Here is a 26,095-nt window from a genome sequence, read left to right on the forward strand (position 1 = left end):
TTTCTAACAAATCTGACACTTTGTACGGAATTCTCCACATCGTTGTAAAAACTTATCTGCTGTCTTTCACGTTCGAAAACTAACAGATTACCTTTCTTGAGGCCTGACTATATATACTACTTAGGTGAAAAAAGAATCGATTTCAGTCGAAACAGTTTTAAATGGCGCCTGAAAGGGTTATAGCGCGCTTTTTTAAGAAAAGGAGTGCGCTGAATGATAGGTTACTCTTTTTCTTACTGCTTTCTGTTTAAAGTGTAGTTTGGTGCGCGACAACAGCGGGACGGAGTGTGGTATACGTAGGGTCGGTTTTTCGGCGCGACACCTTGCGGAGAAGGGAGATCTTCGTGACACCAGTATTAAACACATTATTTACGAAGGTATTTACGAATCTACCAGGGCGATCGCTATAACTCGGGAGCGTTTAATAACCTCCGGGCGTAGCTCTCACCTGACGAGAACAATGGACGCTTGTGACGACAAGGTATCTGGGCTAAAAGGGAGCCCTAGAAAATGCGCTTTCTCTGTGCGCGCGGCTCGCGAACGCGACGTATCCCCGCTGTGAGAATTCCGAGTGGCAGAAATTCCAATCGATTCTTCACTAGGGCAGGCCTGTCTAGGCCGCAGTGTTGTCTTTGGCACGCAAGAACACGCGTTAAACAGTGGACGTTCCGGGATCCTCTGCTATCTTCCGGTCCACAGCGGACAAGCTGTGAGACATGAGTATATATAGTACATCCTGATCGCGACGTATATTTTTGCAGAGTGAGGCGCGTTGCTAAGTTTAGCACAATACGGCTGGCACTAAAATATTCCCTGATGCCCCCCCCCCCCCCCCCCCCCTGCCTCTTTTCCACCCCGGCACGCTATCGGCATTGATTGTCGACACCGATTGTCGCCGCATTGCACCGACAGAGCGTTAACCGTTCGCCGCTACCATCCCTAGCCGCGTAGTGCGCATGCGCAGAATGCTCCTCTTAAAATACGCCTAAACACAATACGCCTATACGGGTGTAAAAATGGAGTAATTTGTCCTCTAGCGAACTCCCTTTTGCCAAAGGCAGTGCTCTAGAGGACAGCTTGCCCCGTTTTCTCTCTGCTTAGAGTGTCGGTGCATTTGTTTCATCTGGGGCCCTGTGCGCAAGCGTTTTTCGTGGCTTGGAGCAGCAGCGTACGGTAGCGGTATAAGGTAACGCCGTGCTGAATCTGTTGTTAGCTGTCCCGTCGACCTCGCGCAAAATTGTGGCGGCATATCCGTCGTCCGTTCCGAGAGGTGATGGCGCGGTTCTACGCAAGGGTGGACTGCAGCCTAGCGTGCTGCCTGTGCGCGCTGCGCCGCGAAATCCCGGCGAAACGTTCCGCTTCATTTGGGAAGCGTCCTGTCTCCCATCCTTCCTTGCTTGTCGTTGCCATGACGACGGTGTACGCCTGTCCCCGCGGCTGTAGGGCAGACGGCGGGACCGTGCGCGAAACTTTGGGGAGGAGCGCGACGGGTCTTAATCCAATAATAGGGGGACGTTTCGGGATTCGATCCGTCTGTTCACCTCCGTTGTTTCAGGTGCGCTGCCTGCCCCGGTGCTGCGGGGTGGAGTGATTCGGTGGTCCCCGCTTTCTGCCACTCGGGCGCGCTGAGAAGAAGCCGCAGTAGAAGTTGAGCTATTGTTGTGAAGTGCTGAGTTTTGACTGCGCAAGAAGCGAGTTCCCCGAGGTTCGCGCACCGCTTTCTGAAACATAGGTACAGTCGGATACAACTCCGTAACGGAGAGTCGGATTCAACTCCGTAACGGAGAGTCGGATTCAACTCCGTAACTGAGAGTCGGATTCAACTCCGTAACGGAGAGTCGGATTCAACTCCGTAACGGAGAGTCGGATTCAACTCCGTAACGGAGAGTCGGATTCAACTCCGTAACGGAGAGTCGGATTCAACTCCGTAACGGAGAGTCGGATTCAACTCCGTAACGGAGAGTCGGATTCAACTCCGTAACGGAGAGTCGGATTCAACTCCGTAACGGAGAGTCGGATTCAACTCCGTAACGGAGAGTCGGATTCAACTCCGTAACGAAGAGTCGGATTCAACTCCGTAACGAAGCGGCAATCAGCCCTCAAAGGGAGGCCCTTCTAGCCAGTGGCGGCACGGTTGATCATATAGCGTGACCTCGCGGGTAGTTGGCGGGCGCCTCGGTGAAGTTTTTTGTTTTGTTTTGTTACCTGAGCAAAAGGCTAATCACGGGACGAAATTGCAAGCCCAGGAATTTCGATGCAGCCGGCTTGTTCAGTGCAGTGGAACATAACGTTGATTTACTGCTTTTGTTGGTTAACGGAGAAATTGCTAATTAGCATCCGCCCGAGCGCAGCCACGCGGCTACAGAGGAAAGCTGTACAGCAGTCACAGCTTTCGCACTTGGGTGGATGGTAACGAGTGATTGCTCCCTGGTAACAAATTACTCCACCTTGATTGGGGAGGGGGGGATTCCTCAACCTTGGACCGATTAGCGGACTAACAGCACCGCGCGGACAACGGACTGTTACTGACAACTGCGTTTTCTTTTTTAAAAAGTGTTCACTGCTGTAGAGAGGTTAACGAAGGGAACATCGCTCGGAGAGTCTCGATACGTCAGTTCAGTGAAACGGGCGCAAACGTCAACTCCTCGTAGGGGACCTTGCCCCTATCCCTGCGTTGCTACGTTCGAAGACTCGGCAGTGCTTGCAGCAGCAGGTCGAAGACACTTGCCGGGCTTCCCATTTTCCGATGTGTGTGTTGTCGGGCGCCCATGAAAAAGGGAGGACGAGGGAAATCGAACGCGGTGCGGAGTCCCTCTATTAGATTAGGGTTTCCACTACGGAGTGCTTGCTTTTCTTTTTACATTTGCGCGCTTGTTTTGGTCTCGGTGTTAGATTTTTCGAGAAGCTTTTCGCTTGTGGGCGTTTTTAGTTTTGTGGTTGTTTTGCGGACATTTCGCGCTCGGTGGTGACGACACCCTCCCCTCTCGTTTTTGTGTTGTCTGTGCGCTGTTTTAGATGTCAGGATCCCGGTGTCGTCAGACATTGAATGCAGGAATTTTCGCGTAAAGAACAAGAAACGAGAGCTTTTTATTTGAATATTCAGCCTTTCGCGTTTACTTTGCCGGAACTCCTTTTCCGCCTGTCAGCTGTTTCGCTAGCCATGTTTTAGTTGCTGCTGTGTCGGCCGCGTTGGCGATGCTGGCTTCCGTCGCCGCATGCTGATTTGCATCGAAAGTGATAAGAGGTAGTGTGTGTGTGTGTGCGCCGCTATTAGTCATGGCTACGCCAGTTGCGGTACCAGGAAAGCGAGATTAGATTACGTGTGGCCATCTGGGCCTGGGTATTTTTGTCGCGGCTTCGTTACGGAAGAGGGGTTATTAGCGCTCGGCGTAATCAGGCAACGTCATTGGCCAGCCGTTCGTTGACCTTTCTCGGCGAAGTTTTCTTTGTTTTTGTGAACCACCCTGTAAACCACTGACGTCACTGTCATGGTAGTGTAGTTGTTTGTCAGCTTTAATTGTCCCCCCTTTCCCTTATATATCACTCCCATTTTGCTTAGTCTCCATCCATTATTTCGCCCACTGCTACCTCTCATTGTTTGCTTAGATTGTGGGTCCAATTTGTTGTCTAGCGTAACTCTGCCCTTTCGCACTCTTTGTCAAAGCGAAACCATTGCTGTAGTCGGTCTAACCTCCTGCGGTAAAGTGCAGGCAATATTAAGGCGGAAGCCTTTAATCGCTCATACTGTCGTCCGTTAGCAGAGGGTGTCACACCTTTGGCGGCGCTTAACTCGTGTTAACACGCGAACTAAAAGAGATAGGAGAAAACGAATGGTTGGTTAAGATAGGGGAGAACAAAATGAACCAAGAAGCCACGTTCGATGACTGTAGATGAATTGGTTAATTATAGGCAAAAAAGTCGAAATTGTGTCCAAATAGCGCGGACACAAATAGCGCGGACAGCCCCTACAGTTCAAGGCTGCATAATGTTCACACAAGGTACAAAATTTAGCAACAAAATTTGAAGATGATTTGGCAGCACATTTCCAAAACATTGCCAATGTTTCCAAGTGGTCAATAGCAACTATAATGCACTCTGACAAAGCCACGAAATACACAAGGGGCTGAATTCACTAGTCCGAGCAAAGATAGCGTATGTGGCTTGACAAAACGGTAAATAAGAGCATTTTCGAACAAATCGCAATGAAGTATATTGACGTATAATGTAGGTAATGAAACAGTACTAAATATAGTAGCCAATCGCTAAGAGATATGCAAAACATAGGGTACAGTATGAATTTCGGGGAAAAGAAAGTTATACAGATGTGATATCACTGCCCACTAATAATATTCTGCATTCTTTCTACAAGCTTTGATGTTTTAAGCACATACAGCGTAAAAGAGCGTCTTGCTGGGCAAGTTGATAACTGCGAATCAGGTAACGAGCGAATCAGGGAACACGAAAGAAACGTTGAGGGAAATAAAGAATGCCCAAATATGCCTAAGCATATTAGGTCCTGCCCGTCACGCTTTTGTGAGTCATGTTTTTCCGGTATGCGAATTCTCTCGAAAAGCAAAGATAGAAAGGCTAGGGAATTAATCGAAGCTTTTTTATTGCAAAGAAAGGAAACATGTGCGTCAGCGACATGTCCATATCTTTGTACAAGGCTGAGAACAATTTTTTTCACCCGTTCGCTATCATATCAACTTTGAAGATGACAGTATTCCTTGCATGTGAGACGGTATTTGTGCGTGTCGCCTTCGAATAAATCAGTTGTGAGTGGCGCTTCGTCCCGTTTTTCTGCCTTGTGTTTTGTTTTTTTCGCGTCTGTAACCAAAGATTAAGCACATACCTTCGGTTAAGAAGGGTGTAAGGAGGTTAGTTTTGGTTTTGTAGACACCTCACTATTCGTTTCTACACATTGCGCGCCGGTCGCTTGCTTGTCCGGTTTCGCCGCGGACCTAATCGCCGCAGTCCCGGATCTCGGTTATATCGCGTTCGGCATTCGACAACAGAGAGAGAGAAGCGAATTCCGTCTCTCCGCGACGCGACCTTCGGCTTCTTAACGAGCGCATTTATCGCCTTTCGTTGGCTTCTCTATATCGCGAGCGGGCGCTCCTAGTTCTTCCACTACTCCGATTGCGCTCACTGGAGCGCTGGCTCGCGTTTTTTGGCGCACGGACGTTGGCTGAGGCGACAGTGTTCTTTGGCGCGGCGCCTCCCCCCTGTCAATTGCCGGCTGCGCTTCTAGGGGAGGATAGCACGTGCAAGCCGTGGATTGCATCTTATTTAAAACGGTTCGAGGTCGACCCTTTTAACGCGGATTGCCAACCCGTTGAAGGGCTCTTGATAAAAGAGCGTCCGCCCGTACTTACTCGCTTCTGCTTTTTTTGGGTTGCTGCCCGGCAGAGTGCAGTTTGTCCTGGTTGGTTATCGCTGCGGCGTTCTGCCTGGATAACGGTAGAGGCAGCACGCGTATTAAGGCGGAAGCCTTTAATGGCTCATACTGTCGTCTGTTAAAGGGGCCCAGAAACACAATCTTAGTTAACTGTTTTGCCTGTTGATTGCATACAGTGAGTTATAATGGTGCTATTAGCGTCGGTAACACCGCGTATATTCCGTTTTTTTAATATTTTAATGTCCCCCCAAAAACAACTTCATGGCTCTGATGGTGTCGCCACACAGTGGCGGGTTTTTAGCAGCGGATATGACATCACCTTGCGCGAGCTTGATGACCGGACAAACAGTAAATATACTGCAAATTGCGTGAATAAATAGAGAAACATTTTGTCACCTGTCTGCGTTTTATATTATATCAACAAAGACAATTTGTTTGTCTTAGATAAAAGCCCTGCAAGGCAAGTAAAATAAAAATACACCACCAGGGGCGCTCTGGCATGGAAACAACGCTGCCAGTCTCACAGAGAGCAGGCAATCATGGAGTACAAACTTCCGCGACGTGCTCTGGCTGGCTGTTTTGATTGGTTGCGCCACGTGCCGTCATTGGGAGAGCGAAATAGGAGTGGGAAGCCCCGCCAAAATCGAGTTGAGGGCAGCGTTTTGTTTGCTTGTATTTTGAAATTTCTTCACTGAATAACTCCCGTTCCTGTGCATCGATTCCTGTAATTCTTTTTAAGTCAGCATCTGTGTGACATAAAGAACCCACCTGAAGTATAGCCGGTATTCCCCCAGGCAGTGTTTCGCAGCCCCTTTAACAAAGCGTGTCAGACGCGTTTAACTCGGGAACTAGAAAAAGATAGAAAACCAATGGTTGCTTCAGATAGAGGAGGAAAAAATGAACCTAGAAGCCAAGCTTGATGACTGCAGATGAATTAATTATAGGCAGAAATGTCGAAATCGCGTCGAAATAACGCAGACGTCGATATAGCCACGGGAACGGTGTGACCTCTCATCCACCGGAAGTCGTCACGGCGTAGTGAAAATTGTCACAGAATGGTTGGTAAAACGTCGGATTTGTGTTAAATTAGATGGAGAAATGTTTAATGAAGCATAATTAACACTTAAAATTTCTGAAAGATGTATAATTTTTGTATCGATATAGCCACGGGAACGGAGTGACGTCACATCCACCGGAAGTCGTCACGGCATAGTGTCCTCGGCTTTCGCCTCTCAACACTTTAGTTGCCAAGGTGACCTCGCAATTTCTTTAGAAGAAGCGTACACGGCATTGCATGGCCACGTAGGTGGGATGTCAGGTCGTTCGGAAGAGTAGGAATATAAAGAGGCAGCAGCTGGAGAAATTTGCAGAGGCTTTCTGTGGAATACGTTTCCGCGGCACTTGTGCACCCAGCTTATACCGCGTTTGTGTGCTTAAGCGACGCTGGTATTTGCCCTGCGATTATGAGACGGTCCCCGTCTTTTATGTACAGCCCGGTATGTGTGCTGCCTAATTCTGGGTTTATTAGAAATTATTATACACAGTACATAATTTGTTTTTATTTTATTAATTCGAGAGCATTATGTGGCTCTGTCGCGTCAGCAAAGAGTGTCCACAATTTTGTTCGCACGATTAAGTTGTTCTCTGAAGATGAATGTGTGAAAGTGTGATCGTGACAGATAGTGTGGGATAAAATGTTGCCGTGGGGAAAATTTAACCGATGAGGTGTAATTAAACTCGAAAAAAATACACTCAGACGTCAAAATAGCCGTGTACGTCGATATAGTACATGGAAGTAGAACAGCCACGGGCATCGATATAGTATGTGGACGTTTTGCTTTCGCATTGCACCAATACACTCAGACGTCAAAATAGCCGTGGACTTCGATATAGTGCATGGACGTCAGAACAGCCACGGACGTCAATATAGTATGTGGACGTTTTGCTTTCGCATTGGTCCAATGCGGGCTCAAAGTTTATTTGTTCAGTACTATCAGCCTTGGTAGGCCCAAACAGGGGGAGCGCTGTAGTATAAACAGCGCAGAATGAATATTTCTCGGATAAAACACTCGGAGCAGGAGGAGGAGGAGAAAAAATTACCGACGATTACGTTACTTCCTAATGCGAAATTTGAGCGCAGCAAATAAGCTGTTTCACCTTTTCGATAGATTGAGGCAAAGAAATCGAGCAACACATGTATGCGCTATAACAGAATTTTTTTTTTTTTAATTTTCACACGTATTCCTTTAACAAAGACTCCACTAACAGTTCTTGACAGTCATGAAGGAAGCTTTGTGGTCGGAGAAAGAGACTGATATATGTTCGACTTGGTACACCAATGCTTGATTCTCAAAGACGAGATCTATACAAGTGCCTCGCGAGGTTGTCACAGCCGTGGGACGCGTTACGAGCGAGAGGAACGGGATGTTCTCCCGCATAAGTGTTAGGAAATTGCTGTTTGTCTTTATGTCAACATTAAAGTCCCCCACTACTAACATCGGTGTGGATCGATGGACGGTTAATGCGAGTTGCAGGAAGTGCACGACGTCTTTCGTGAGTGCGGTAGGGGCGAAGTAGGCAGCTACTACCAGCAAGCCGTTGGGCAACTTTGCGGCGCACAGTTCGCCAACTTCATGTGACGTGCCAAACATTTCGACTGGTATTGCAGAGAGACCTGTGCGCAAGTAGATAGCGACTCCCGCCGCTCTGTTGTGGTCTCTGCGAGCACCACAGCAGTATAGGAAATCTATGATTTCGAGAGGCTCTTCGGGATCCATCCAGGTTTCAGCAAAGCAAAGTACAGAGGAATGGCGCAGAATGTGATCGTGGTGTACGTCCTCGGCATGTGCGGCAAGGGAGCGTACGTTAAGAATGTGGTTGTGAATGATGAATCAAGTGCTGCCAGCGAATGACGCGTCCATTGGCTGTCTGCGTGTGTTACTGATGTGTGGTTAACATGTTAAGCTTCGCCTGTAAGAGTGGAACGCGACAGCGTCTTGCAACGCTGCCAGGGAGTCCACAGAACGCCATCGCCAATTCGGCTGTACGCCTTGCTGGACGGTAAATTTATTTTTTGAGGAAAGGAAATGTATCTCTCTCGCATATCTGGGTGGACACCTCCACCTCGCCGTAAGGGAAAGGGGGAAGATGGGAGTGAACGAAGACGCCGTATTAGCTAGACGCGCCTTTGTTCATTCCAAACCATTCAGCTGGCATTACGGAGTGGCTAGCGTGCTCGTATCGCACTCCGGAGACCCTGGTTCGATTCCACAACTCGACCAATTTCGTTCTCGGTTTTATTGATTTATGCGGTCTAACTAGAAAGGTTAATTAGGCTATTTCATATTTATATTCTTGCATTTCTATCCATCGTGTTCTGTCATTAACCTGTCAATTGTTGGAACTGTCTAGGATGTTCGACACAACGTATATGAAACGAGCAACGTCTTACTGAGTGGGGAAGTGCGTGGTTGTGGAGGGAACGCGGCTTCGTACTTATCTGTTTTTTTCAGCAGCGTCTCCTTCCGCGGACGCTGTTGTCGCTGCGGCGCGCGTCTTTCTTTTCTTCTGACCTCTTCATTCTCCTCTATATTAATTAGGCTAATTGATTAATTAAGCAATTAACTAATCTCAGTCCAACTTAGTTGCAGCATCACTATACGATCCCTTTGATTGGTTGCGTGGTTACTAGCCAAAGTACAATTGGCCCCATTTGAAATTCGAGCACTGTGACGTCACGAGCATTTCGACCAATTGAAAAGCGTGACATTGGGGGCGGAGCTGGTTACGAGGCCGACGCCGACGACGACGCGAAACCCAGGAACGGACGCCAAAGAGCTGCGCTCTAAAAAAGAACTGCGGTACGGGTGTAAAGGCTTTACATTTCTTAAACACGGGAGACAGCTGTGTACTACACGACGTGTACAACACAGCGGCTCTCCCGTCAAGCTGCTGCGTAGCGCCGCTCGTTAGCGCGCGGACTGATTGGGGCGCGCGCGGCTCGTGGCATGTCCATCTAGGCTAGCCTTATTAAAGCGGCGTGGTGACGGAATGCCAACTCTGGGCACGAACGGTTCTTGGTTGCCTGGCGGCGAGGGGGAGAAAGTTGGCACGGTTTCGAGCCGGCCGCTCGCTCGTCCGGTTGGCCGGAGAGGGTGTTCGGGTTGTTGGCATGCAAATCAGAAAGCACGTCCGCTACTTTCTCCTCCGCCTGCCCGGTTAATAATGACGATGGCAGCGGCATCGGGCCATCGCGCTAACCTTGCGGCGCCCGACCTCGCTTAGTACACCCCCCCCCCCCCCCCCCCCCTTTGTGTACCAAGGTCGCCCACGAAGCTCCCCTTCATTGCTCCGTGCGGATTTTCTTCGTAACCTTTTTCCATGGCCGAGCTTCCTGGCGCACTGTCCGTCGTCCACCGCCGGTTCGTTTTCACTAATTGACCGCGGCATTCCACGTCGCTGCCGTGCTGTCCCCTTCCCCCTCCCTCCCCTCTTTTCCTGCCCTCCGAGCGCTGTCATTCGCTGGGGCACCGGAAATGACGAGGGTGGTTTCATTGTTTTTAGTCGGGGGGGGGGGGGGGGGGGGGGGGGGGAGGCGCGACGTGAATGCGGAAGGCCGCATGAGAGTGGACGGCTTGCGGGAGAAGGTTGATCGCTTCCACGTACACGCATACACTATCTCTCTCTCTTCCTCAACTCCCTCCCTCCTTGCTCTGGCCGGCGACCGCCTAGCGGTGTTGCGTAAGACCCCGGCCCCGGGAGTCTTTCGAGCGGGCCTCTCTTGCTGTGCGAGTAGACAGAAGTTGTCTCGCTGGCGGCACGTCGTGTGTCTTCCCGGAGCATGTTCTCCTTTTCTTCCGTTCACTTTCCCGCTTTTCTGCTTTCGTTTACCAACTTTGGACCCTCCCTTTTTTTGAATAATGGAATTGAGTGGGCGAGTTGGTTTTCCATCTTGACAGTGAAAGCGCTCAAAAGTACAAGGATGACAGAAAAGTAAAGACATACAAACATACAGCAGACATACAAACATACAAAGGAAAGCCATACAAAAAAAAAAACACCCCTCCCCCATTTCGGCGTCGCGCAGTTGTGCCGCTCAGCGGTGGGTCGTGTGGGCAGATGACGCCGAGAAGTTGTGCGGGTTTAGGCCTGTGCCGTGTGTGTGGCAGGGAGGGTGCCGGTGGTGAACTGCAGTAGCGTCAAAAACGTCCTAGCTCTTTAGCACGTTTACTCCTCGTCTCACCCTCCACCCCGCTGAGTCCCCCCTCCCTTGTTATTTGCCTTGGGAGGCTGCCGTTCTCTCCTCTCCTCCCCTTTTATTTCTTCCGTGCCGATTGGCGGCTGCTTGGCTTCTCCGGAGAAACGGCAAGCGACGTTGAGCAGCACGCCTCTATTTCCGGTTTTCGCCGCGGTGGCTGCCCGAACGGAAGAGCTGTGTGGGGCTTTCTTCGTCGTCGTCGGTTGCGCAACGCGCCCGCGCTCGGGAACCGTTCTCTTCGGCGCTTGTTGCCCCGCTGTGCGTGCGTGCGTGTGTCCTTCGTGTGCATGTTGCTGCACCGTGACCTTTGTAGCTTTCCTGTGCTTAGCGAGGCGGCTGTAAGTAAGCGATTAGCCTTTAGACTGCGTCCTCGCGTTTGTGTGCAGTGCCGCTGCTTGGCTGGTGTAGTGCTTTTTTTTTCTTTGCTGCTGTAGTGCCTTCTCTTTGCTGCTGTAGTGCCTTTGCTTTGCTGCTGTAGTGCCTTCTCTTGGCTGCTGTAGTGCCTTTGCTTTGCTGCTGTAGTGCCTTCTCTTGGCTGCTGTAGTGCCTTTGCTTTGCTCCTGTACACTGTAAAAAAAAATGCTCCTCAGTACAGAGAAACCCGCTGGTAATGCGTTGCCGGAGGGTTTTCCGCAACATGAATACAGCGACTCCGTCCGACGGTTGTCACATTCTTGGTAACGGAAAGTTACGCTATGCTATGAACGAGAATGAAATCGTTTCTTTGCAACGAATGCTTCTGTTGTGTTCTTATTAAAGGTCCCGTAATGTGTATGCATACTTCCTCCGTTCACTTGGAAGTCATCTGATCTAGAACGGAAATAATCTGCATTGTAATTATGTACTATCGAGAGCAAAAATAACAGACCCCTGCCAGCGCGTGCCGATCCGCGCCAAACTGCATGTGAGCACCGCCTGACGAAGCGCTCCTAGTGCCGAGACCAGCGCAGTGGCGTGCGCCCATCTCGAGGAGCGCTACGCATTGCGTGCCACTGCGCTCGTCTCAGCATCTGGAGTGCTTCGTCAAGCGGCGCTTGCATGCAGTTTGGCACAGATCGGCCCGCGCTGGCAGGGGTCTGTTATTTTTGCTCTCGATAATACTTTCAGTAGTACATGCACATGCATCTGTGTATAGCTTCTGCCCAGAACGTTCACTGCAGATATAGCAGTCCAGAGGCCGAGGAAATAAGTATTATGTACAAGACTTTCATGCATTTTATGTATTGCACACGTACAAAGAATGCAACTTAGAATGAAAGAGTGGCAAGTGTTTGGTTGAGTACAAGTACATACGTTTTATTTTCATGACAAATTGGACACATTGTACCTCTAAAAATTGCTTTCGGATCCATCTGAAAAGATAAAAAAATCCTCATTTAGTAGCCACACAACACCTATTATAAATTTCACAAATACATTTGAACCATCCGCTATTGAGCAATCGGCTTTCGTAGAAGCTTGTAAAAGCCATTTACTGAGAACCAAACCAACATGATTCATTGCCTAAAATTTATTTCTCATAACAGTAAACAGCAGAAACCACAGGGCCAGGAAGAAGCAGACAAAATGCGCTTACTCGGACACCACTGTGTGCATGAAAGTCATTACGGTTGTCTACAATTTTGTGCAAATATAAAGTAGCTAAGGATGGGTGCCAAATACAATTCAATGCAGATGCCTTTCATTACATAGTACCCAATGCACAACTTAGTGAGCAAGGAACATTGGTAACATCTGAAAAAGGCCAGACACTTGCCCACAAGCATGATGATGATTGATTTTTGATGGCGCGAGGGAATCTGAGGACAAAGAGCACCATGGCACAAGGTATTTTCTTCATCTCAAGGTGGGGCAAGCAACGAACCATTTGGCAGGCATTTCACCCTAAAGGAGACGAGCACCAGGTGAGGAGAAAGCTTGTACCCATTGGATTGGTGGTTACCCAGCACTTGCCCACAAGCAATCAGGAAGCATACTTCCCCGAAACCTTATGCTTTCAGTCATAGTTTCCATTATCTCAGCATCTGCACGAAAATGTACTAATCTCTGATGTCAGTGAAAATGCAGCCACAGGTGCTGGTTGCAGCTCACTAAGGTATTCAAATATCTCTGCAGTGCGCCTCATGAGGAACAGATGCTTAAGTTTCCACAAAGGGCTCCTTGCAGAAATTTAACCGAAGGCCGCTGCCATGTTAACCTTTTCAAAATGATGGCCCAGAAAGACAAAGTGTAGTCATGTGTCTGATGTAGAAAAAGGATGAAGGCATGAATCTTTCAGCTTCTTCAACAGCTGTGATGTGTTTGTAACTGGTATCGCTTGGTTTGGTTATTAGGGTTTAACGTCCCAAAGCAACTCAGGCTATGAGGGACGCCGTGTTGAAGGGCTCCGGAAATTTCGACCACCTGGGGTTTTTTAACGTGCACTGACATCGCACAGCACACGGGCCTCTAGAATTTCTCCTCCATCGAAACTTGGCCGCCGCGGCCGGGATCGAACCCACGTCTTTCGGGTCAGCAGCCGGGCGCCGTAACCACTGAGCCACCGCGGCAGGGCTGTTGCTGGTATTGCTTCGCACAGCTTCAGTCTTCCCTTTGACATTTCGTGAAATCATTCCATATCTGTGAAAGATCTCGCTCGCAAAAATTTTGGTTCTAATGAAGGAGCAAAAAAGACCCATGTCCTAGGCCTTTTTTTGTGACACTAAAGGAAGGCTCGCTTTTAGGGTCATTATTACGAAGAGGTCCATGTGGCAACAAACTTTGAAACAATTTCTGCAAGAGCTGAGTGTTCTGAAGCCTAAGAATTTCTCATGAGGCACCCTGTAGATTGAGTGCTCAAGCCTAAGAATCTCTCATGAGGTGCCCTGTAGATGCATCAGAACACCTCAGTAAGCTGTTACTGGGTCCTGTAAGTGCTATGTCATTTGACATTAAGGGTATGTACTTTTCCTCGACACATGCAGTGATGATGTATATGTCGAGTGAAAGCATAAAAGACTTCGAAGAGTTGCGCTTCCAGATTGCTTGCGGAGGAAAGCACAAGAGTCTGGCCATGCTCAGCTGTTACCTTTGCTTCTTTTTTGTTGAGTTCTGCAGTGAGTACTACGTAATGACAGAAGGTATCTGCATCGACTCATGTTTAACATCTGTCTGTGCGACCTCCATCTTGCACGACACGACAGGCAACTCCATAATGCCCTTCATGCACCGAGTGTCAGTGTGTTCTGTCAGCTTCCTGGTCCTGTATTTTCTGTTCTTAAAGTTATTACTGCCTTCATTCTCCACTCCATGAAGCCTGAATGTGCTACACTGGGTTGCTCCACGCGTCATGCAGTAACCTGGCCATTTTTTTCATACATCGGAGGCACTCAGGTCGCAAGCCATGCTTACTATATTCAGCAGATAAGTGTACATGTGAGACATATCATTTATAACCAATTTTAACAGTGGTATTTCGTGCAAGAATATCTAAATGCTACTCAATTTTTGCTCAAATTTTCAGATACACACTCTTATTCAGATTAAAAACATAATTTGGCTACTGTGCTCTCGTGATGCCACGTCTTGAGTTTGCAACAGTAGCTTAGAATAGTGCCTCTGTTACCTCTGGCGATGAAATCGAAAATGTTCAGCAGAAGATTGTATGCATCCTTTGTGATAGATATATTGAGCGCTGTCGTTTCTAAGACCACGACTTTCTTCTAGCAGACCTTGGTATGTCTACTCTTTATGACATGGATTTTCTACATAAAGTTGTGCTCGGCTCTATTGACTGTGAGCCGTTATTGATGTCACTGCGATTTCGTGTGCCTCAGGGAAAAACCACCAAATGCTATGATAGATTTTATCGTGACATGCATGCCATTTCACCAATGACTCGTTTGCAAATAACACAATTCAACTTTTTATGACACAGAAATATTTGCCTAATTTGCTGTTTTCATTGTTTATTCATTATGCTTGTTTTTCTTTACTATTATTATCATTGTATTTGTGACCATTTTTCTGTATTATGTCTGTTCACGTCATGGTGTTTGTATTGACTTAGTGTGCACTCGTTTAGGCCAATTGGCTGTTCAGGCACATTTAAAATAAAATATCTACCTATCTATTTAAGCAGAAGCACAGCACCAAGGTACTCACCAACTGTTTGAAGCACTGTGCGCAAGCTCTCGTGCCGACATGAATACAGGTACTTTGGAATGCACATTGTCCAAGTCTTCATCATGCCATGCCGCTCCGACTCTCTGGTAGCAAAATTTTCCACTAAAAAAAAGAGCAATTTTGTTTATGTTAGACTAGTAATATTAAATTTTACTATATACTAGGTACTTCTCATCATTCTACCCCAGACTAAACCATACACCAGTGATCATCATGTTTTAATTTTGTTGTATATGATCACAAAATGTGGTATAATTAACATGTTAGAAATTCTGGTCAAAATAAATCTGACAAAGTATTGTTTAAAAAAATCTGGGCACAAGGAAGAAGAAAGCTAGCCAGATAGCCTGGACAAATGTTTTCAGTTTCATGCAAGCATCAGTACCCTTGCACACAAAATGTACAATTTAGTGGGTTTACCCTTCCAGAATGGAATTTCATGCTGCAACCATCTAGCAATGCGAAAAAAATTTTTAACTTCCATTCCAGACAAAGGAAAGAAAATTCCTCTGGTTTTTCTTCACAAGCCTCTGCAAGTATACAATTCAGTGAATCTACTCTGCAAGTACGTGAACCTACCAGCACGAGACAATGACAAGAAAGGAGACAAAGCAGGCGCTGACTCGCAATTGAAGTTTATTGAAGTAAACAGGGAGTACATAGAAAAGCCAAACAACACCACAAACCACACAGTTACAGATATGCTATACCACAACATGAGTAAAAGATCGCTCTTAACTTTCCTCTCATCTAGATAGTCCAACTCATTGCATATGAACACGATGGACAGCACACTCACAGATTTGTCACCGAGTCATAAGATGTGTCTAGCCTCGATAATTTTCCGGTTAATCTGCTCCGAATGTATCGCCAAAATGAGTGTTGCCAAACGGAATGGCTAGCAGCCTTCACATTCCTTGCGATGTACAGATAAGTTAGAACCCCTACCAATATCCAAATATCTCTTGTGCTCCCGTAGTCTTACATTCACACACCTTCGAGTTTGACCAACATAAACCCAACCCCAAGATAACAGTATCCGATACACCACATACATTTTACAAGGCACATATGCTTTTCCCGGACCAAATTCACAAAATTATTCTTAACAATTTTACAGTTTGTAGACAACCTATTAGGGGCCAAAAGCACCATTTCTGCGTCATACATTCTGACCACATTTTTCAAATTGTGCGACAATCTACGTATGTACAGTAACACAGTCGATCTTTTGGTATCTCGATGGCTGGCCCTGGCTGTATCCTGCCAATCCCTGTGAAAGGGTTTTAGCTTTAACATGCTAAAGAGAAGAATGGCGCAGCATCAAGTAATAAGGACAGCAGGACAAGCACACGCACAAGTGCCAACCTTGGAGTGTATACAGAATCCAAGAGCACGTGCTTGACAATCAGCACTGGCAGTCAAGGAAATGAGAAAACACTGATTTGAACATTCAAGATTGAATGAGCCCGACCCTTGACTGCCAACGCTGAATGTCAAGCATACGCTCTTGGATTCTGTATCTGCTCCAAGGTTGGCACTAATGCGTGTGTGCTCTCCTGCTGTCCTCGTTACATGATGCTATGCCATTCTTACCTTTAGCATGTCTGACCAACTTGATCAATCTTATAAGCTCAGCTTTAACAATTTATCACACACTCCTGCAATAGCATGGTTGGGGAATAATGCTTTCGTAAGCCTTAAAATCTGCTCATGGAGACCACTTGTCATGCTGTGAAAGCATCACTTCATCAATACCGAGCCTAGCCTAGATGACGCAATGCTATCTTTCACTAGCTTAGAATAGTTCGGCCAATAGTCAAGTAGCTGCTTGACACTCCTGGGTGAATATCGGCAGCATACATGGCATGTGCAGAACATCAAGGTGAAGCCCAGAAACCACAGCTCTTTTTGATGGGACATTTCCTCTAAGGAAATGCTAAGTTAAAGAAAGGCCTTGCTCCTTAAACAACTTGACAATATGCACAGGTCCCACACTATCGCAACCTTTTGTAAAAGACCAGAAAATCCGACGCAGTGAAAGATTTTCCCCCAGCCCATGCAAGTTCTTGGCAATCATTCCATCCACCCTGCTTAAGAGAATATTACTTAGCACAGAGGCATTCAATCGATACATATACTAGACTTTTGAACATATGCCGCACAGCCATACTCCAGAAACATGCTCTTCAAATAAAAGGAAGTAAGTCCAAAAAAAGACTACTACGCACCTGTTCCTAAACACAAGCTCATCATTGTGCTCCGATATACACATTCACAAGCTTTTCATAAGGTCCTCATACGGGATGGAATAAAATAGTTCTACATCGACACTAACCACCAGACAATCTGCTGGATTGCCATTCTTCAGATACTCAACCACGCTGCGAATTGAGTACAAGAAACCGATCTTCAAGATGCGAAGTAGACAAATGCTTTTGCAAATAACCAGACAAAATTTTGCAAGAACCCTTATCTGAAATTCATCTAAAGAGCATGCTAGTGAATAGCATTTATTTTAAGAGCATGGCTGTAGAGTACTGCAGTGTGGTATGTGTTCAAAAATCTGGTATATGTAGTGGTTCGAAGATGGGCCTTGTGCTAAGAGATATTTTAAGTAGGGTGTATAGAATGATTGTCAAGGACTTGCATGGACTGGGGGAAAAAATCTTTTGCTATGTTGATGATTTTCTGGTCTTTTACAAATGTTCTGATAATTTGGGATGTGAACATATTCTCAATCTGTTTAAGGAGCAAGGCCTTTGTCTTAGGTTTACCTTGGAGCAAATGTCGCCACAAAAGGAGCTGCGGTTTCTGGACCTTACCTTGATAACTTGATCTGCACACACCATGTGTGCTGGTGATATTCACCCAGGAGTGTTAAGCTGCTACTTGGACACAGGTTGGCTATTACAAGCTAGTGAAAGATAGCATTGGACTGTCAAGCCTGGACTCAGAATTGATGAAGTCATGCTTTCTTAGCATGACGACTAGTTTCCAAGAGTACATTTTAGGTTAATGAACGCAGGATTTCCTAACCATGTTATTTGCAAGAGCATACAATAAATTGTTAAGGAAGCCGAAAGCTTTTCACGGCGACCGGCGCAATCAGGCCGGGGCCAGCCAGCGAGATGCCAAAAGACCGGTTGTGTTACCGTACATACATAGATTGTCGCACAAATTGAAAAATGCGGCCAGAAGGTATGATGCAAAAGCGATTTTCTTGGCCCCTAATAAGTTGTTTAAAATATGTAAAATTGTTAAGAATAATTCTGTGAATGTGGCTAGAGAAAAGTACACATGTGGAGTGAAATGTATATGTACCTTGTAAAATGAACATGGTATCAGACCCTGTATCTTGTGGTCGGGTCTATATAGGTCAAACTGGAAGGTGTATCAATGTAAGATTACAGGAGCACAAGAGGGTAGGGGTTCTAACTTTTCTGTATATTGCAAGGGATGTGAAGGCTGCTACCCTTTTCTTTTGGCAGCACACATTTTGGCAGTAAATTCAGAGAAGATTAAATGGTAGATTATTGAGGCTAGACACACCTTACGACTCGGTGACTAATGTGCAAGTGTGTTGTCTATCGCACTAACACGCAATGAATTGGACTATCTCGATCAGGGGAATGTTCAGGGGCATTGACTCATGTTGTCATGTATGCTTATTTGTAATTGTGTGGTTTGTGGTGTTGCTTGGCTTCTTCATGTATTCCCTATTCACTTCAATAAACTATGGCCGCGACTCAGCGGCTGTCTTGTCTCTTGTCTAGTCTTTCGCACTGGTAGATTCACCATGATGTCTCACCTGTGCAGAAATCCAACACGACATTTTCCTCTTCACACTTGAGGTTCAGTGCATAATAAGGCCAACGCCAGTCATCCGTAAGAAAAGTTCATGGCTCCATTAACACCGCCTCCTGCTTACAAGACACAGTGCGGCATTCATTGTAGATTCTACCTGCAACACAGAACGCAAAGTTTTAGTTTGAGTGGACTAAGCTAGGAAAGCAGCACAAAATATCGACAGCCAAACGGCCGAGCTGAAAGAAATAGAGGGTAGCGTAATAGTGAATATACTGATATAGTTTTGTGTAACATCTTCTATTCATATAAAATGTACACTTTTTTTTCTTATGTTGACGCCTGGGTACACTATATTGTGCACTTATTGCATGGGCCCGAACTAGCAGCTTGCTAAGGGCCCAGATGCTTTTATCACCCTGTTTGTATAACCTTCATCCAAAGTGAATAAACTGATACTGATATTGCATGCAAGATATATGCATGATATATTGTGATATTCAACACTGCTACCATTGGCTTAGCCAACTATTTATGCATAACAAAAAATGCAGTATCACATAAATACTGATACAGTACTATTAGCGTTAATATTAGCAGTGCAGGTTCAATGAAAAAAAAAAGGGGGCCTAGTGCTAGCTGCCATTCCCACAGCAGGCTTGTGACCAATCGCCAGTTTAAAGGAAAAAGGAATGACTGAAAAGGGAGAGAGCCAGTAGGAAGGAAGACGGGCATAAAAGGACTTGGGATACAATAGGCAGGCAAAGTTATTTAGACAGCAACCACAAAAGAAACATTAACACCCAAGTAAAGATGTACAAGACCAACCATACCATTGTGCACAGTGGATAACTTGTTAACCTCATTTAGCCCAAAATATATTTTCATATATACTTGTCCTATTAAGTGATTACATTCATTAATAGCATAATTAACCTCATTTAGCCCAAAATATATTTTCATATATACTTGTCCTATAAAGTGATTACATTCATTAATAGCATAACTGACCGACTGAAACCAAAACAGGGGTGAAGGGCGGTGAACGAGCCCTAGGCGTGATGCTTTTGCCTTCCTAGTGGGACACAGAAGGATCATTCAGTCGAACATCGGGTCTTTGAGATTAATATGTCGTTTAATATTAGCAGAAAAATAGAACAACAAAGCAAGCAATGTAGCTGATCATTGTTCTATGTACATGAGAAAAAAAAGCATTATGAATAACCAAGTATGCAATGTTTGTAGCTGCACATTTCTTCACACACGTGTCTAAAACATATGCGCATGATTTGCCACAAGACAGTGTCTCGTTTAGATAGGGTACCTGCTATGGCAGTAGTGCACAATCAGGCTGGAATGAAATGCAAACAGCGCCTATGAACAAGACAAAATATTTCACCTGTGTGATTTCAGCTTGAGTATGCAGCTAGCCTGATTCCTGTTTCTGGTTAAGAGATCTACCTAATACACATATATGAACCCTTTCTAAATGTATACCTCGCTGCAAAGTAGAAAAGTACTGCACATGTATGTTCGCATTTCGTTCCGGCCTAACTGTAAATGCCTAATGTGTGTCTAATGCTCATCATTATCAGTCAAGGCTGTCACTTCCAACACCAAGCAGATACATGAAACCTGCAAAAACTCCTTGAAGGCAAGAGTCTGGAGACAAGCTTCTAGACCCACTCTGAAGGATGTAGATTTGGTGTTTAGTGTGGCATATAATAGGTGAGGTGCGTTTCCGCCGTCAACGCAAAGAGTCATGGGAAAACCGTCTGCTAGCTACTTCCGGTTCCAAATTGCTCAACTGATTGCATGCATCGCCCTATTCACCGCGTAAGTTGACATCGTTTATGCGATAAATAACTCTTGGTACTAGTCACTGATTGCACTGAAGCATCGAAAGAGAAATTCAACTTCGCCTCATGAGCAGTCTGCAAGTTGATTCGCATTGTAGCCTGCTGCAGTTTTGATTTTAGGGTGACGAAAGGAGCCTGGTACCTAACGCACTTTTAGCTCTAATATGGTACGTTGCGCAGCGCAGAGCTAATCACACATGCGATTGAAGTAAGTAACGTGGTGACCTTGACTTCATGCAACGTATTTCCAACGGATCACTGAAAGCAGTAAGTACTCGATAAAATATTTCTGCTCCAGAACACGCGGGCAAGCCATTTCATTTTATTCACGCAGCTCCGTACAACACAGCGTGGCATATATAATCTAACGCTTCTACTCTCCTTTGCGGCGTGTTCCTGAGTGTTCTCACATGAAATGCCACCTGCACCTCATCTGGGATAACAAAAAGGCGACAAGGCGATTTATTACTTCACCATGTGATGTACTGAGACGCGCGCCGCGCGCAGTGGCGTATATGGGTCATCTGCTAGCACACTGGCGGCTCTACACGCTGTCAGGAAAATACGAGCATCGTCTAATCAGCTGCACAGATTGCAGTTTACCAAAGTGCGGCAAAAAACGGTTGTATAATGACTTATGCGCTAACCATGTCGAAACGCACACGAAATCACCCTCAGCGCATATGCGCAACAGACGTGGACTACGGCGGCCGGCATATATCAACCATGAAAAAATACTCTTACCTCTCTAGATTGGTCAAATGTTTAGGGGAATCCCCCAAGGTGGAGTAGATTTGTAATAAGGGAGTAATTACTCATTGGCATCCACCCAAGCGCAGCCATAGGGCTACAAAGGAAAGCTATACAGCTTTCTCAGAAACTTCGTAGTTAAAGAAAAATTCGCCCTGGTCCGGGGTTCGAACCCGGAACCACCGCCACACCGGAGCAGTCGCTCTACCAATTGAACTAACCGGGACGGCAAGCTTATGGTAGGGCGAGAGCGAATTGATCAGTAACTCGAAGTGGGAACTGTGTTGGTCAAATGTTTAGGGGAATCCCCCAAGGTGGAGTAGATTTGTAATAAGGGAGTAATTACTCATTGGCATCCACCCGAGCGCAGCCATAGGGCTACAAAGGAAAGCTATACAGCTTTCTCAGAAACTTCGTAGTTAAAGAAAAAAAAAAGAAAAAAAAAACTACGAAGTTTCTGAGAAAGCTGTATAGCTTTCCTTTGTAGCCCTATGGCTGCGCTTGGGTGGATGCCAATGAGTAATTACTCCCTTATTACCTCTCTAGATTGTCCATTTCTGCGCTCAGGTCATGCAGATATGTAGTACGGGCTTCTCTTTCGATGCTTCAGTGCAATCAGTGACTAGTACCAAGAGTTATTTATCGCATAAACGATGTCAACTTACTCTGTGAATAGGGCGATGCATGCAATCAGTTGAGCAATTTGGAACCGGAAGTAGCTAGCAGACGATTTTCCCATGACTCTTTGCGTTGACGGCGGAAACGCACCTCACCTATTACTTCTGCATTAATAGCGAGCATGTAAGGCCAATACAAGGTGCTTCTGAATTTGGTCGCCTAAAATTTGCTTGGGAGAACGCAAAATAATGCTAAAGAGCAATCTATAGACACAATATTGCATGCTGAATAAACAACAAGAAAAAAAGAAGGCAATGCTCTGGAAGCACCTTCAGTCATTCAAGACAAAAATGATGAGGCATGCTGACGCTGCTGCTTGAACAATAGAAAAAAGCCACTACTGCTTACTTACAATAAACGCTTTCTCTGAGCAAGCAATGAAAGAGAGCTGTAACTCATGAAACCTCTCGTCATTCTTTTTACAAAAAAGGAATTTAAAAGGTTGCAATGCAAGAATCCCTGCCATAATAGTATTCTCCTCACACTTGGGTTACACAAGCCAAGGCTTTTAACAGCATGGGTTTTTGCATGTGTTCATTCTGAAGCATTACCCGGTTGAAGCGACACAAAATATTTACTTCCCCATGAACCTGTGCGTGTAGCATAATCACAGAAAATATTTTTTACACTGGACAGAAATACAACAGCATAGTGGCGTAACTGACACACAACAGGCTTCGGGGACAGTGCAAAACAATGATCTGAAATCCTACACAACAGACCAGCGACATTACAATGGCTAAATCCTTGATAGTAGTATTTAACAGCCATCTAAATGCTCGTGCGCAACAGGTGGGAGCACTATACTGCGAAGCAACAGTAAACCTTTGCCACTAGTCTAAACAAAAGTGCGCCTCATTGCGACTTCCACTAAACTTTTTTGCTCCCAGTGCAACAAAGCAAGTACACAGGGGGCTCGAATGGCAACGATACGATGTGTTAGGCTATCATGTCATCATCTTAACATAAACAATGCATGTGGTCTCTGTTCCGGACTGCCAATCAGCCTCGAGAAGACAAAGATGCTTATAAAAAAAAAACAAAGCAACAAGCTCTCAAACCTCACAGTGAACATAGAAGTAGCAGAACCATGTAACCTAGCCAGTAGTTCGAAGCTAAGCAGCAGAAGAAAATATGTTAAGGCCAGGACTGAGCAAACAGAAAATCATGGAGGAAACCTAAAAGCAGCAATAAGCAATGAGAGTGGAGTTGCCTTGATGTTCATTGTCAATACCTACTGCTCAAAGTAAAGGAAACCAGGGTATAAGAAATACAGGATTTCATATTATGCTTTGAGCAAATGCAGTGAGAATGAAACAGGGTATAGATTTGTCTTACAACATTTTCACTCTTTACTTTGCACCTGAGGAAAATAAATTTGTGTGCAGTTCACCTACTGCTTGGCACTGTCCTGAATGAATCCAGGTCTCGAAAAGTCTACAGAGAGAATACTGATGCTGCATGTGCATTTCTCTCTAGACTCCCTCGTTTATTCCTTCCCTTAGGTTCAGGAGTCCACCGAGAGAAGTGAGACAGTTACTGCCCCATTTTCTTTCCTCAAAAACCAATTTTCATTTCATTTCTCTGAACTGTCCTGAAATGTGTATAAGTTACCAATTTTTTTAGTGCCCAATTACATACTGTAATTTTTGCAAGGAATATGAGGTTGATGAACAGAAAAAAAAAATGTCTGGAATGGTACCTTTGGTAACTTGGCACCTGGACAAACAGCTGACCCACTGGGCGTCCCCAGGGGCTCTGCTGCGAGGCGTCCCTTGCAACAGTAGCCGGTAGTCCAGATCCAAAGGAACCATGCGAATGATTACCGAAAAGTTTAAGGACAGCAGATGCATGAACACAAAACAGCTTTTCAGCACTGTTGCAGTGGGATGAACGGTTCCAAATCTCTAGACTATACCTGGTAATAAATAAATTACCAGAAGACCATCTCGAGCGCAGAATGATCTCAAATAGAGTTCAGTAAAGCAGAAAGTTGGGCTAGTTGGTATCGATCCATCTAAAAACGGAGCACAGAAAAACACGCAGAACACAGGGAGAGCGGACAGGACAAGCACATTCAACACGCACTACCAACATGGACAGCTTATGCTTAATTGAATCGAAAAGTTTACGCTGACCGACCAATGTTACTTCAAATAGAGACAGAAAGCGCATGCACGTTGTGCTGATGTTACCGTGAACATAACATGCGACGAGACACAGGGTTGCAATACAAACAAAAAACCGCTTTCAAAATTTGAGAACAAATTGCTCACCTTCTCACAAGTTCACGAAACCGGAGACGATGCCGTGTGGCTGCCGCCAGTCACTCGTGATGCAATGCAATGCCGCTGACTTTCCTTGAGCAATTTTCAGTCGATTAAACTTCGAACTGTTCGCACCGACCACCGTTCACCTCACCAAGCATGTGTGCACGGAGGAAGTAAAATTCATGCGGGCAAGTCAGCCGCGCAAAACTCCGAGCACGGTGCCATTTGCAGAGCTATGGTGTCTAGCAGAGCTGCACGGGAAATTCATAGCCCCATTCGCGTATTCGCGTCCGCAAAAGCGCACCACCTTGAAAACATATCAGATGTATTTAATTTTACCGTAGCTTTTTTAGCTGACAACTTGAATGGTTTTACATATTGAAATTTTCTTTTCGTTTCATGAGCGTTGTTACCACAAGAGCGCAGGGCATGCAGCTTGGCCATGACGAGTCGAAGCGCTAGCCAAGCCCGCAGTCGGAACCATGCGCGGAATTGCGGAGTATGTGTGGTGTTGAGTGAACAGGTGCTTTAGAACGGTTTTTGTTCTTCCGTGTTCGCTGCGTGCGTCCTGCGCGCTGTACTGTCGTTACGGTGTGTGTATGTGTGCGGCCCGGTGTTGAGTGAACATGTGCTTTAGAACGGTTTTTGTTCTTCCGTGTTCGCTGCGTGCGTCCTGCGCGCTGTATTGTCGTTACGGTGTGTGTATGTGTGCGGCCCGTACGCCGCATTGTGTACGACCGCTTGCTGTCCCATGCGGCATCGATGCATAGTAAAACGACCGTGCAGAATGTGCGTCACAATGACAGTGGCCCTGCACTAAAGAGGAGACGAAGCCGGCGGAAAAGCTGCTCACCCTCGTGGGACTGCAAGAATCTGGCGAGGAACGGTCGACACGCGTTTCGGTGGATGATTTCGTTTATCAAGCTAAAAAATTCAGCACTGGCCAATAGCACTGATGAGCTGCTGCTGCGTCATGATAAACACCTGTCTAATGTTTATTACAAGCTTGTTGGATGTGAACGTGGCCATGAGTGGTATTCGTCGAGCAGCGGCCCTCAGGAGGTGGAACCAGTCGACACCTGAAGACGATTACTGTTTGCCCGCGCCCTGGCGCCTCGCTTCCAACCGCATGCGTTGGCGTTATTTATATCTGATTTTCACACGTAGTGGAACTGTCGCAAACATTACAGCCGCATCTTTCAAACGTGCCGTGTGAAGAGGACCATTTTTCATATTTTTTTGAGGGAGGGGGTGGGGGGAATGAGCGGCTGCTCAAATGTCATTCTTTATTATTTTGAGCTTATTTTCCATAAATGTGCCAGGTTGTCCCATTCTTGCCTCTTGGTTGCATGTAAGCAGTGCATTTATTGGGCATAAATTTCTTTGCTGTTGTATTTGCACAGGGTTAATGATTCTCATTGTATTGTGGTGACACATCATTGTATACACTCCTTGCAGAATGTCTAAGGGGGTAATAAATTACTGAGCAGAGAGTATGCCCTGTGATAACGAGGAACATTACTGATTTACTTCACACTTGGCATGTTCTGTTGTCGTTAGTGGTTATGTATGCCTTGCCTGCTGCTTTCCAGTGTAGGGGCGAGAGGCATGTCAAGCTCCACTTAGCAGCTTTTTTCCGTCCACTCTTTACTGGTAAACATGGTAAAATAAACTGAACATAATGCATGCTTGCTGAGACTTAGCTTAGACTACAATTCATTTATTTACTCTCAGGGCCTATCAGCGCCAGATAAAGGAGTGGGTGGCTAACAAAAATACATGTGTAATAGGCAGATTAGTTAAGGTGATTATACACAGCATACTTGAAGGCGTCGGATGCAGTGATGGACATGACAAAGGCAGAGAAGACGTGACAGTTGGAAACGTAGAAAAGTAGAGATCTGCGTGAGCT

General features: G+C 46.0%; 1 protein-coding gene and 1 long non-coding RNA gene across 10 annotated transcripts in view; one reads left to right on the forward strand and one right to left on the reverse strand.

The window, feature by feature from the left end:
* Window positions 1-26,095, forward strand: part of Cka (Connector of kinase to AP-1) — a 106,517-nt gene that overhangs the window by 13,264 nt on the left and 67,158 nt on the right. The window lies entirely within an intron of this gene.
* Window positions 11,926-24,166, reverse strand: LOC149331982 (uncharacterized). The gene is made up of 4 exons (XR_016285129.1): window positions 23,616-24,166; window positions 18,631-18,783; window positions 14,799-14,921; window positions 11,926-12,007 (listed from the first exon to the last, which is right to left on the reverse strand). It is a non-coding gene; the product is annotated as an uncharacterized LOC149331982 (long non-coding RNA).

Source organism: Amblyomma mixtum, chromosome 8 (genome assembly GCF_055824585.1).
Source record: "Amblyomma mixtum isolate Tamu chromosome 8, ASM5582458v1, whole genome shotgun sequence".
NCBI lineage: Eukaryota > Metazoa > Arthropoda > Arachnida > Ixodida > Ixodidae > Amblyomma > Amblyomma mixtum.